We start from the raw sequence: 14,503 nt of genomic DNA on the forward strand, positions 1-14,503 counted from the left end.
AAAAAAAAATTGTGACTAACGATATTTGGATTTTTTTTTATCACTGTGAGAACAACTTAAAAGAAACCTTGTATTAAATTTTCAAAGTTTTCTATCCAACCAAAAATTTTTTATCGTTATTTTAAAAAAAAATACTTAGAAAAATTGAAAATTTCATTTGTCTATAAATAGCTCAAAAAAAGTCGAAACACTTTGAAAATTTAACCCTGTATAGACAACGCTAATATAAACATCTGTTGCAAATTTCAAGTGCTTACAATAATTATTTTTTGAGTTACAGTAAAATTAAGTTTTCATTTTTGTCAAAAATTGGTTTTGCGTAAAAATTCGCGTTTTTCCGTTATTTTTTTAAGGTTTTTCCTGCCGCTTTTGAAAAGTATTGGGAAATTTTCACTTTTGACCCCCCAAAGTACCAACTAGATTCACTTTCCTTTCAGAAAAGGTACAACTTTTGAAAATCGAAGCATTTTTACTGCTCCAAAAGTTGTCGTCAGACACAAAAAAAAAAAAAAAAAAAAAAAAAAAAAACACACATCATTGTAAAATCAATACATTCATCACTTCGTTCAGAATCTAATAAAACAATTTTAGTAATATTCTTTATAACCTATCGTATATTAAAAAACACTACAGATTGTTGAACATTATTTAATAGAACAATTTTATTTTTTTTTATTTTATTTACAGAACATTTATAGTGTATTCTGCAGTATGACATAATATATAAGCTTAGTATTTAGATATTTTCTTATTAAATTCGACAGATATTGGCATAGATTAAATAACATCATAGATAGGCAACACCAATTTATTGCTCATTATTTTAATTTAGATTTGATTCATTAGTGGCACACAGTTGCAGGAGACGTGTACATTCATAATTCCCACTTTGTGCCAATAATGGGGTACTTGTGAGTTAAATCTAAATGTATATAATATGCGATAAATGTTTGCATTGATGTTACCTATCTATAGTGGTATTTAATCTTTGATATTGGTGGTCAACTTATATTTGTTAATTATTTATATTATTTATTTTGTTATAACTTAATTCAATGTTATAGACTTTTAAATATTATGATGATCTGGTTGTCTGATCTGTAATACTACTATTTTTGTCATTTCAGCAACTAGGTGGTACCTATATTATGGATTTGTAATAAGTGGCTGGCATCGGAATATGTTCCTCTTGACATATTTATGCATCATAACCAAATCAATAAATATTTTGAAAATTATGTTTTAGTTTTTAAACATTTTATAAGTATATATTTTGTTTTATTGTATGTAATATATCATAGTATAGAGAATTGGAGCATTCCTTTTATCTATTGCTCTATATGATAAATTGAAGATGGCAGATAAGAAACTACTATACGATATATTGCATAGTTGGATGAGTGTGAGTATTATAATTAACCAACCAATTTAAATTATTACATTGTATTTTGTATTATACATGTTGATAAAAAACATTCTTATAAAATAAGAGATACCAATATACCATGTTATAAACAGTTAAATTTTGAAAAAATGTCAAATACTTAACCATTATTCATTTATTTCTGTTGGAATTAAATTATTTATACATTTACAGATATTGGTATACAGTGTTTTTTTTTTTTTGTTAAGATGTCAACACACTATTAATTGTCTTCTTCCTCTGGCTCACGCGCAAAATATTAACAAAACCCATATATACAGAAACATTTTCTTATGTTTTAGAGTAATCTTAGATTAAAATCACAAAACCGATATAGCATAATATTTTTGAGGGTATGACATATCAATTTTTCTGAATATTGTCTAAAAACAATTTAGATATCATTTCAATTTACAAGTGATCTCTTCAACATAAAAAAAAAAAAGATTTTGAGTAACTGCTTTTTATCCATATTGTGTGTGAGCCAGAGGAAGATATCAAATGACAAAGAGTGAATATATTATTCTATATACGTAGATACAATTGTCTGACTATTGTCTACAGCTATAATATATGTATAGGTACTGTTTATATTTTGAACATACATATAAACTTTTTTCTATACTTTGATAAAATAATTGTTAGTTATTTACATATTTTTGTACTTATTATGGCTAGCGACTGTTCTTAATCATATAATGGTTTATGGAAATAATTCTAACTTTTAAAAAAATGTTCACAACAATTTTAATTAAATATTCAAAAAAATGTCTGATATTACGACCATACCAAGTAAAATTTACATTTCAAAATACACGTATAACAACAAAATGCCAAGAACAAAATAACAATGTTTTAATTTGTTATTTGTGGAACTAAGTTCAGTGTTGGGTTTGCTAAATTTGATTTATATATATATGTATTGTATAGTACAAATAACGACAACATTTTTAATGAAGATCAGCTGTCAATTAATATGTTGTACTTCTATCTCATACTCCAATTATAATAGCACACCACACATGACAATTATTGTTTGGTGTCTGACTAATGTTCTTCTTGCCAATTTAATTGATGTGATGAAATTTGTTTAAAGTTTTAAGAATGTGCAAAAGTACGAAGTGAGTTCCATAATAATATTTATACTGCTACTATAGTAATTTATTATACTATTGGTAATACAAATGGTAGGTTGAATTTATTTTTTTCTAAGCATACAACTCGTTTATTATAATTTATAGTTATTAACATTTGAATCAATAGTCAATACCTATCGTAGAAACGATTCGTGGTATAAATAGGAAGTACCATAAAGTTAATCTAAATATTTTGAACATAAAATTTAATGATAAACCTAAAAATGGCATGTACGCACGAATAATATTTTTAAATAAACAAAATAATTAATAAAATTGTTATTATTTAAATATTTTACTGTATGAAATACTGATAAGAAACTTTTATTATACCAGCATAGTAATGCACCATGTGGGTATAGGGCACATATTATATTTCTTTGCATATGTTTTCATATTATTATACTAATTACGAACCTATTGGCGTTACTTAGAACTCACCACAACTCACAAGAAGGGTGGCTCAAAAGACTTCCAAAAATATTTAAAGACTTATTTATTTTTTTAAAACGTGCTAATTTTATTTTTGTATGTTTTTTTTTTAATTCCTGATCTATTCTACTTATCTTTATGTGGTAAGTTATTTTTTAGCGCAAAACGTTGTCCCAATTTTTATAGGTATGTATTGTTATGTATTTTATATTTAATTCAACTATTTTTTATTTCTGCAAAACGTAGTCCTAATTTTTGTACGAATTTTAATAAATTTGTCTTTAGTTTTTTTTCTCAATAAATTGAATTTGTTAGTTTTATTTTCAAGCATGCACACTGGACATGCTTTTGTAAGAAACATTTCGGTTCATACAAAAACGCATCATCTCTAAAAAACATTATTTGATTCAGTGAGTGATTTTAAACTAGAAATACTAATGTAAAACAAATTATTATGTTAGTCTCTACCCTGGATGTCGGATAAACACATCTTACATTTTGGTTATAGTAGGTAGTTGATAATAGGTCAATTCACTCTAATATCAAAAGTGACAGTACCCTACTGAGACTAGCGAATGAAAATTTGCTGTCATATATTTGTAAGACAGAGACTTCATATGCAGGCGTGACGTCCTCATAAGGTAGATACAAACATAAGCGGAAATCAATTACAATTTCGGTGGGGGTTAACATTACCTATTAACATTAATAAGAGCGGGGGGCAACCCTCCCTTCACCACGATTTTCACAAGTGGGTATACGGGCGTATGTGTGCCTATTTGCACTATTTTTGTAGTATATATACGTTAGTTCACTAAATCAGGGAACTCTAACCTTTTTTTACGGTAATTAAAAAACAGAGCGTATTATGAAAATGTTTATAATAAAATACGTAATATGCTTCGGAATCACAGGCAAACATTTTTTAGATAGGGATGAAGAGGTAGGTAATGTAATGTTCATATGATATTTATAAGCGTATTCAAACATTAGTTTAAAACAGTTTAAATTAAAAAACATGATCTTAGGTACCTACATTGTACATATGTTTAAAAATATTTGTTTTCTCTCAAGTAAAATTGTTACTCGTATTAATTTACAATAGTTAAGCCTTTGCGCTACAGTATATTTTGTTGATACACAAACTATATTTTATTACAATTACGTAGTTACTATATTGTTATTTCTGGTAAAAGGAATTTTTTTCTTTTTTATTTAGTGTATACTATGTGCAAAATCGCAACTTTAAATTATAATTACTTTTTATCAATGATATCATAGTAATATTTTTTTTTAAATAAGTTATTGACTATTATATTTAAATTTAAATGTTTCATGTATAATATTATATACATGAATAAAATATCCTAAAATCATCTTATGTTCATACAGTAATACTTATGCCAAATAATACAATTATATTACTATACAAACTAACTATATTTGAAGAATTTTTATCAGACATGAAAGATGCTCTTATAACATAAATTACGATGAATTCTTATCAGACAAAAAAAGGATAAATTACTATAAAGTAAACACTGTGTAAACTGTGTCATTAAGGCAACTTACAGAGTGAGCAGTCCGCTATATTAACATTTATATATTTATATATTTATATTAATAAAGTTGTTTACATATATATTGTGATAACAATAACTATAATAATTAATAACTATTAAAAATTCAGTATAAGTCAAAAGATATATGTGGGTCACACAATAGACAGAAAATGTATATGTAGGTTGCACATCGGACTGGTGCCTGAATTTTATGCAATACGTACAAATTCACACTAATTATGATCTCATTAATTAGGTACGAAATAATTACGATTTTCCAACTTGGGGAGGGCTGGTGAAATGCACGCGAAGTAATGAAGTACCTATATTTTGGTTACAACCACCCTATATAACTGCAGTTGGATACGAATTAGTGTTATAAACCATCACAAACAATAAAACTAACCGACGACCGGGCCCCATTTAATTAATCTAAGAATTAATTTACATGAAACATAATTAATCGTCCATCGGGAATAATATAATATTAATTATTATACAGGGTGTATCTTATATCTGCTCTTATATCTCAACTTAATGAGATTTCTTGAATTTTTTCTGTCTTTTATTTAGTAAAGAATTTTTTCCAATATTTTGTTTTCTCTTAGGCATATTTAACTATTTTTTTAATGATTACAAATTCAAGAAATATTGGTGATTTATTTTATATAAAAAAAATGAATTGTTACTGTTATTTTGTTGCTATGGCAATTTTCGAATTATGAGGTGCCCTTCAGATAAATGTAAAAAAAACATTCGAGTTACAAAATTATAAGCTGTCAATAAAACTAACCTATTTCAAAAAATAGAGAAATTATAATGAAAAAAACCCAGAAGATGCTAAAAATCACATCCAAGAAACTGGCCACTTCTTTTTATTTTTCAAAATTTCATAAACCAAAGAATTTACACTTTTTTACAGACATTCAGTAATTCTTGGAATAATTGCAATCTTTTATCATGAGAAATCCAAAAGGAATGTCTTTTTTACATGATAAAAATATAATTGAAAAAATCCTGAAGAAACAAATTACTTTCCAACTCCTGGTGAAACAATGACTAACCTAAATCCTGAAGAATATGAAAAAAAAATCACATCCACCTCCTGGAGAACCGGGAGGTAACGTCAGTACTTAATAAGATATTAATACTCTTTTCTCTTCACAAAAATATATTTTTTTATCAAAATAATCCCGACGATGATAAAAAAATCACTTCTGACTTCCAGGAAAAAATCCCAAGGCCATTTTTGACTTCAGACTGATACTTATGAGCTCAAACCGAATATCTATGTTGAATTTAAAGTAAATCGGAGTAGTAGTTTTCAAGAAACAGCGTTATTCGAGAAATGGCCACTTTTTTTTATTATATAGAAAGATAAAAAGTAAAAACATAAATAAATGACACGTTTAATACGTAATAAATACACGTTTGTAAAATAAAAACGAATTATTGCGTGTCCATCCAGTTATTATATTATTATTATTTTTTTATTTTTTTTTGATGTATTATTGTTAATTATAGGGATGGTAAATTTTTTCATACCAATAAAACTATATACAATTTCAATATATTTTTATAAATTAATCATTCTAGTTATTACTTTTTACTAGTATTAACTTCATAATAATAAATAATATAATTAAATACTACTTATTTTTTTATAAAATTGTATTATAAACTTTGACAATTTTATTGAATATGCATAATTTTTTAGGAACGTACATACATGTTTTTACTAATATTATAACCAGTAGTATTGATCAGTCTGAAGACTGAACATTTATTTTTTGTTCTATCTTTTCTTTTAGTTTTTTTTTACTAAACATTTTTAAACTAAAAGGTGAAAAAATGGCCAGAGTTGAAGAATTGGGTGCCCAAGGTTTAGTGGATGATAGTCTTAAGTTGATGTGAGAAGTATGTTGAGTATTACATATTTTTGTTTATAAAATATTTATACATATTTATGTAAATATATTTCTTTAATAAAAAATTGAAAAACTGCGTAAAAAAAATCAGAAGGACAAGATACTTATAGAAATTCTATGCCAAAAGTAGTTATCCACAGCAAAAATTAAGAGTGTGTAATGTATGTTCAGCTTATTTAGGTATCCATGATAATTATCCAAGATTAGCCCCCCCCCTGTGGCCCCCGGATTTTGCTTTAATAAATACATAGATATCTATGCTACACTAAATAGCAAACATTTTTACATTTTACATGAAAAGAAGTGAAGCCATTTTTAATCTCATAATATAGATATCTGTGAATAAATGTAATAAAATTATTAATTAATCAGTTATCATCGACCAAATGATTTATTATTATCACAGAATACTCTGTACTTACTGTATTAGCTAGTGGACTATTTTTTTTATCACAGTGTATCTATCAACTAGGTACTTTATTTATATATTGACGTTATTTCAGGGTTGTAACTTGTAGATAATATTATTATATACCACATAGGTTAGTTAAAATAGTAATTAAAAATAATCAATAATTTAGACCTAAAAAACAGAATATTAACAATACCTTTATGGCTTTATTAAATTTTTACATAATACAACAAAATTTATTTAATATTCTAAAAAAATAATATTTTACTTTTCTATAAACATGTCAACATAAAATTTATTTTTTACTTTTCTGTTTTTACTTATTGTGTTTTCATTTTTTTATAACTAACACCATCAACGACATTTTAAATATCATTAGGATTATAATTCTTATATACGGACGACCTCCTACATTGTTGACATATGATCTGGGCATTGTTAATGTGTTGACCGAAGTGACCCCACGTTTGGCAATAACTAAGACGATTTAACACTACAGTATGAGATCAAGTTTGCACATAATATACCAATTAACACAGACACGTGAACGAGGATAGGTTACCGAAAACCGCAATCAAATGTTTGTATTTATTGTTGTGCTACAGTAATCAATGTAGTTCTCTAATTTAAAAATACAAAAATATAATATTTTGTATTTACCTCCATAATATGTACTATGACACCATTAGTCATCAATAAATATTATTTTCTATGGAGGTTATAATAGATATTAACGTGGAGTATTATAGTTTTCAACTTTTATTAAACGTGTATTCAAAAACTATAAGATAACTAAAAAAAAACATGGTGTTGTCCAAATTCAACCCCACATGTAACATGTCTGAAGTCGCCCCTTTTTAAGGAAGTCATCAGTACAAGAATCTTTGGTTCAGAAATTTGTAAGGGCCACCCCTGCGGACAAAGTCTGCGCATGCCTATGCAAAATACTAAAAGAACAATTATCTTTACAACCATTAACAGAAAAAAATTGATACAAATGATTTTCATATTATTCAAAAGTGCCGTCAACAAAATAGATTCAATGAACATAGGACATTTCAATTTGTAATAAGCAATTTATATTTGACATACTAATTTAGTGGCCCAATCACTGGGTCTACCTTTTATAAATGTAGAACTGTAGTGGCCAACTACCGTATACCTTTTTGATAAAAGGTTAATCTCAGCCCATTGTTAATTGCGATTAAAATATTAATTTATTTTAATATTAGGCACTACAGGCACTTCAGCTTTTGCCGAAAAAGTTGCATTTGAAAATGTGATTGTGTGTAGATAATAAAACAATAATATACTTAAAAAGTTTCAACTAAGTACCCACGAATAATCCTTTTAAATGACCACAAAATCACTAAAATCGTAGTTATTCATTTAAATATGTAATTTTGTCCAATTTTGAACTTGTTTTCAAGTCTATAAAAAAAAAACTATGTTTAGATTTTTTGGTTACAGTATAAACTATTTATGAAAATCCTTCTTTTGAATCTTCAACCCTAGCTATACAAATTGAATATTTTATAAATTTTTATCTAGGTACAAAATAATTTGCAAATGTTCGAGATTTCGGTCAAAATATTCACTTAAATACTTTTAATAAAATAATCGTTTCTAATCTATTAATATATAACAACTTATAAGGAGCTTTGTGTTAAATGTTCAAGTATTGTTTTATAAATATGTATAGAAAAAAAAATAAAAAATTCAAAACTATCTACAAAAAGCTCAAGACTAGTAAACTGATTTTTGAAAATAAACATTTACCTAGTGAAAATCTCAAGTATTTACGATTAATGGTTTTTGAGGGTACAACAAAATAAGAAAATTGTTCTCCAAGGATTTGTTAATTTACGGGTGAATATCCAATGTTTAACATTACATAAAAAATTAATTTGACCATCCGGTAAGCTTTTTTTTTGCTAAATATAAGAAAACTTATGGGGAATCTTGTATTAAATTTCTAAATCATCGACATACATATAGAAAAATGTTTAAGAATTTTTAACTCAAAATAATTTACAAATTTTTTTGGTACTTACAAACAACTACATATGAGGAACCTTTTATTAAATTTTTATGTTTTTGAAAAACTAATATTCAGGGCCGGTATCATATTATGTCCCTCGGGCTCGTACCTACAAAATAATTTTAATCACCTGGTATAATATTATTATTGTTGAACATTTTTTTTAGGACCTCTCCTGTTTAGAACCCCTTGGCAGTAGATCAACATGATCCACACCACTCAACCCAACTTTAAACACTTATAACTAAAGGGACCGCATTTCAATGCAAAATACAATATTTTTTTAGAAAGTCCCCGGCAATACTTTTCAAGTAGAAAATCCGTTTCATATATCAACGAATTGAAAACTTAAATTGTATTTTGTATTTTTATCAGTTTTGACGTTTATTGTCTTTAGGTAATTTTGCTAATTTTTAGTGATATAATTTATTGATTGTTATTTTTTGGTTAAACTTAATTGGTATCCAATTCAAAATATTTTGTTCCGACCATTCATAATTTTTCAATCGTCCTGTTTATGATTTAAATACGTCGGTAACGTCTTTATCTATCTACAGTTTAACGGCTCTTATATGCGTCCTTGACTCAGACCAAAAAAAAAAAATATCTAATGCATTAGAATCAAAAAATTATATAAAAATTGTTTCAACTTACAAGTATGTAAAAAAAATATGGCTATTCCCGATGTCCCATTATCATCACCTATACGATCGATCGTATACAAAAAAATAAATAGTTATAAATAATTTTATTATAAGTTACCTACTTAAACAATTAATTATTCTTTAATTATTGTGTACCTAAGTAAAAATTTCATGTCTATCACATGTATACTCTACATTTTATCTATAATTTTTAATTTAAAGAACAAAATAAATAACAAAAAATTAATATTAACACTAATAAATTTTAATCATAAAACCTTGTAATAGCCTGTGTTTAACATGTTTAACTAACATGGTGATTGGTGATTTATCAAAAGTCAAAAATTAAGCTCTAAAAGTTTAAATTAAATAATATAGTAAGTACCGATTTTCTATCGTTAATAGTATCTTGCTAATATTATTGTAATTTTTCAATAGTTTCTTGGGAACAACTTGTAACGTTTTAAAACGTATAAATTCATCAAATTTGACCAAAAATTATAAGCTTGTTGGATCTTATATTACTAATAATAATAATAATAATAATAATAATAATAATAATAATAACAATAACAATAATAACAATATAATAATATATAGGTTTGAATGATTTTGAAGATGACAATTGAATTAAAAAAAAATATGCAATACTAGTATAAAATATGAAATCGATCTAAATATTATAATTTCTTTATAATGATTGTAACCTCATACAGGGACTTACTTGTATTATATAATTACTATCGTTATTAAGTAGAATATTCTCATAGCATTGTCTGATAAATGACAAATTCCAAATTTTGTGTAACGTCATTAAGAGAACGCTACACAGATATTTATTGTCTCCATATTACAAGTTTATAACATGACAAATTAACGCTCATCAGATCAAGTTTAACTCAGTTAGTTTATAAATTGGAGTTAATCGGCCTATTATGAAACATGATGGTAAGAACGTTATCTGTGTTTTTATGTTGGTTTTTTATGATAATTCAGTTTTTAAGTGAGTTATCTGCATTTTTAATTTAATCAATATTCTAATTATAAAATTCTAAAAAAGTGAACTATCATAAAAGAATCCACAAACCCTTTTATAGTTATTCAAACGAGATTATATTTCATTTTTCTGGAAGTATTGACATAAGCGAGAGTTGCATCCGGTGACGGTAGCCCGACATGGCATTACAACGATTCTCGGAAACACACACTGATGTCCATTTACTGTACTCACACGTTATTGATATAGCCCAAATGTCCATGTCATATGATTTGCCTAAATATTACTCCTTAAAACATGATACACTGGTGCCCTTAACCATAAACATTCGAATACTCGCATAATGATTTACATTATAACCAATCCCAAGTAAAGGTTCGGGAGGGGGCTGCGTCTCCGGGGACCACGCATATAAAAGGCCCAGGGTCTTCTCGGCTTAAAATTATATAGAGTGGTAATTTGTACTTTTTATAATACCTACAAGAATATATTTTTTTCTTATTTGAACTAACAGGCGTTGGGTTCCGTCACCCACCTACCACCACGGGCATGGTAAGTGGGGGCACATGGCCATGTTTCCATTAGTTGGGGCCCACAAATATGTATTGGCCCCTGGGCCTCTGAATGTCTTAGTCCGCTCATGAATTTATCACCAAATTAAAGATGTTATTCTATATAAATATTATTTTAATTTATAGTAAGTTTTCTAACCAGAAATATCCTTTGAAATTGAGTGTTTATCATTATTTCTTCTAGAAAGGGTCATCACTCATCATACACAAAACTGGTTAACTTCGTGGGAAATTAGGTAATTTTAGTGTCCCCTCCCCCACATAACCAAATCAAATGTATCACTCATCGTATAAGAAAAATCTCGATATTCGTGAGAAAGATGCAAATCGACCAGAATTCCAAATTATGTTAAGAAACCCGAATTTCGCGTCGTGCCAGAAACTCGCCTACACCACGACCACCATTCTTAAGGATAAGAGCATATTATAATAGAAGGGAGACCATGACAAGAGCTCGTCAGATGGTTACAGTATGGGTTAGCAAGGCTCTTGGAGGCAGGTCGTAAAACCATCGTCTTAATCATCAATTCAGAGCCGGCCGTAACACCATTCATCACTATATTATAGTTTAGTATTGTACTTTTTGTATTAAATATATGTTATATAAACACATATTATATCTATATACATCATGTCCCCATTTCGAGTTGGGACGAGTTGGGAAGTAACAAAATGTCATTTGTTAAAAATGATTTATTTGAATATTTGTTATTATTAAGTAATAACTTAATTTCAAACGTGTTCTAATTTTTGATGATTTAAACAAATAAGAATCAAGAATTTTGTCTGATTCTATTTGAATGGCACAATTATTACTGTATATTAATCGTTTAAGTTAAATGTGATCGTTATCCTAATTGGAATACAAGTGCTTAGCAACCGCTGTGGTATTTGTGAAACAACGACCTAACCCACCTACAGAACTGATAACCAAATCGACCCTTAATTGAATTTCACATTCCACACAATATCCCCACTCAATAAATTCTTTCAAAAATGTTCACCTCTTATATATATTATAGCTTTTACTCAGTTTAGGTTCAGTCATATAATAGTTTTGATTTAACACGATTGCCGTATAGTTGCATTCTGCTTGAGACGGTGGCAATATCTTTGGTAAGTACCTACAAATATTTTTAATAACAAATGATAGCGGCTATATGTTAATAATTTTAAAAAGTGCTTAGCAAAAATATTATGATTTGGCAAAGACACAATAATATTTTAAAATCGTTTCAAATTTTAGTAGTTAATAAAACTAACACCAATTAACATTATATATTTCTCATAAGTAGGTAGATATTCGAAGATAATTATGTAATTTATAAATATTTGCATGGGTTTAAACCAGCGGTTCTTAACCTTTTAGAAATCGCAGACACCATTACCATATTTTTTTTTTAATACCATTTTTTACAATACATTTCATGTTATCATAAACAATATTATAATAATTATTTTATATTACAAATTACATAAGTAGACATAATAAAACATACACATTTATAATTGTTTTTATAACAATTATTTTTTTATAAAAATGTAATATAAAACTATAATTGAGTATTTGAGTACGATCGATAAACTGCACTTAGTGGCCGTATATAAGACTGAGCTAAGACTATGCTGAGACTACAGTGCTGTACGCATATACATTTCGTATGAACAATAAAAACTAATCATATAATAAATATTAATAGTACATTTATTTGGTGTAGAATCTACATTTTATATATGAAAAAAAAAAATAATAATCCAACAATATTGTAATAATGCATTCGTGTCACTTATTTACGTATGTTATGACGTGTAGAGAGCGGATTTTTATGCACTAAAAAGTATTGAAATATGCCCATATAATATGCAGTAAAAATAATGAAAATATCCAAAAAATATCCAATAATAATCATAAAAATATGCAGTAGGTTACATGTGGGTCACTGAATAATGAATGGTATTAAATTTGAATTCAATGATATAAAACGATTGTATACGAAAAACGATTCTGAGATAAGACAGTTTGTCAGCCAATGATATTTAAAGTGTATCTTACGATATTATTGTGATAAAAGTAATTAGTTTTAGTATTTATAAGCATTAGTATCTCTTACAGTAGGTAAATTCATAGTTTTAATTCTAAATGTTTCATATAATATCCATGAATTATATTTTTAAATTACAACAAAATAACTAAAAACATTATGCTTGGTTTTAATATGTAATTTTTCGTCCAAATTTGAATTTAAAATATCTGTAAAAAATAACTGTAGTCATGTATTTTAAATATTTTTCAATTGATTTTGTATAGATATATCAAAAGCGTTGTATTACATTATCAAGCATTTTGACCCAAAAAATACAATATTTTTTGAAATTTATTGAAAAGAAAACTGAATAAATTGAAAATTGAAAATTTCCGTACACAACTCGAAACGAGGCAAGATATTTTGAACATTTTATCAAGTATAAACAATTATAAAATAAACATGTTGTGAATCAAATGTTTTCAAATCTTAGATTTAAGAATCAAACATTTTTAAGAATTTCTAAATCAAAATAAATTGCACATTTTTGTGATTAATAAAAAAATTGGGAACTGTAAATGTACGTAAATACTTCAAAATATTCTTAAAATGCTAATATAAACATTCGGTGAAAATTTTATTTATCTACCGTCATTTTTTTTAGATTTACATCAAAACCCAAAATCGATTTCGTTAGAAACAGATTTTGCGTAAAAATTCATGTTTTTCCTTATTTTTATTTTTTATTTTTACCCGTCACTTTTGAAAACTACTTAGACGTTCTTACTTCTGACCCCCCTCCCCCAAAATTCACTTTTCTATCAGAAAAAAGATGCTGTTGAAGAAAATCTAAGCATTTAAAAAACAAAAAAAAAACCCATTATTGTAAAATTATATTTGTTACATAATTTTAGATCGTTAAAAAACCACATTCTCATAAAGTCATAACTAATTAACAACATCTTCGAATTTTGATTTTTATAGATCGTAATACTTCGAATAATATTTTACATAGGAATAAACAACATAAAATAATGAGTGTCTTGCGTCAAACGGATCAACCCATACCTTATATATGTTACCGTAAATGCCCGATCACTAGGTAAACCTAGGTTTTACTAGTTAATGCTAGGTTTTACTGTTTGTACTCAGTAAATGCTGAAATTCTAAATTTTATTCGGGCTTTTACTAAACACGTTGTGTTCATCCTAGGATATAAAATTGACTTAGTAAAAACTGATCAATACACGACACATAACATTTAAGCTGCGTAAATTATTAATTATTAATTATTGGATTTAAAACGTCATAAAACATTTCTATATTAGCCAT

At 26.8% G+C, this 14,503-nt stretch overlaps 1 pseudogene; it reads left to right on the top strand.

Annotated features, from left to right (window-relative positions):
- Window positions 1–14,503, top strand: part of LOC103310667 — a 33,277-nt pseudogene that overhangs the window by 2,553 nt on the left and 16,221 nt on the right.

The sequence above is a fragment of the Acyrthosiphon pisum genome, chromosome X, assembly GCF_005508785.2.
Source record: "Acyrthosiphon pisum isolate AL4f chromosome X, pea_aphid_22Mar2018_4r6ur, whole genome shotgun sequence".
In the NCBI taxonomy this organism is placed as follows: Eukaryota; Metazoa; Arthropoda; class Insecta; order Hemiptera; family Aphididae; genus Acyrthosiphon; species Acyrthosiphon pisum.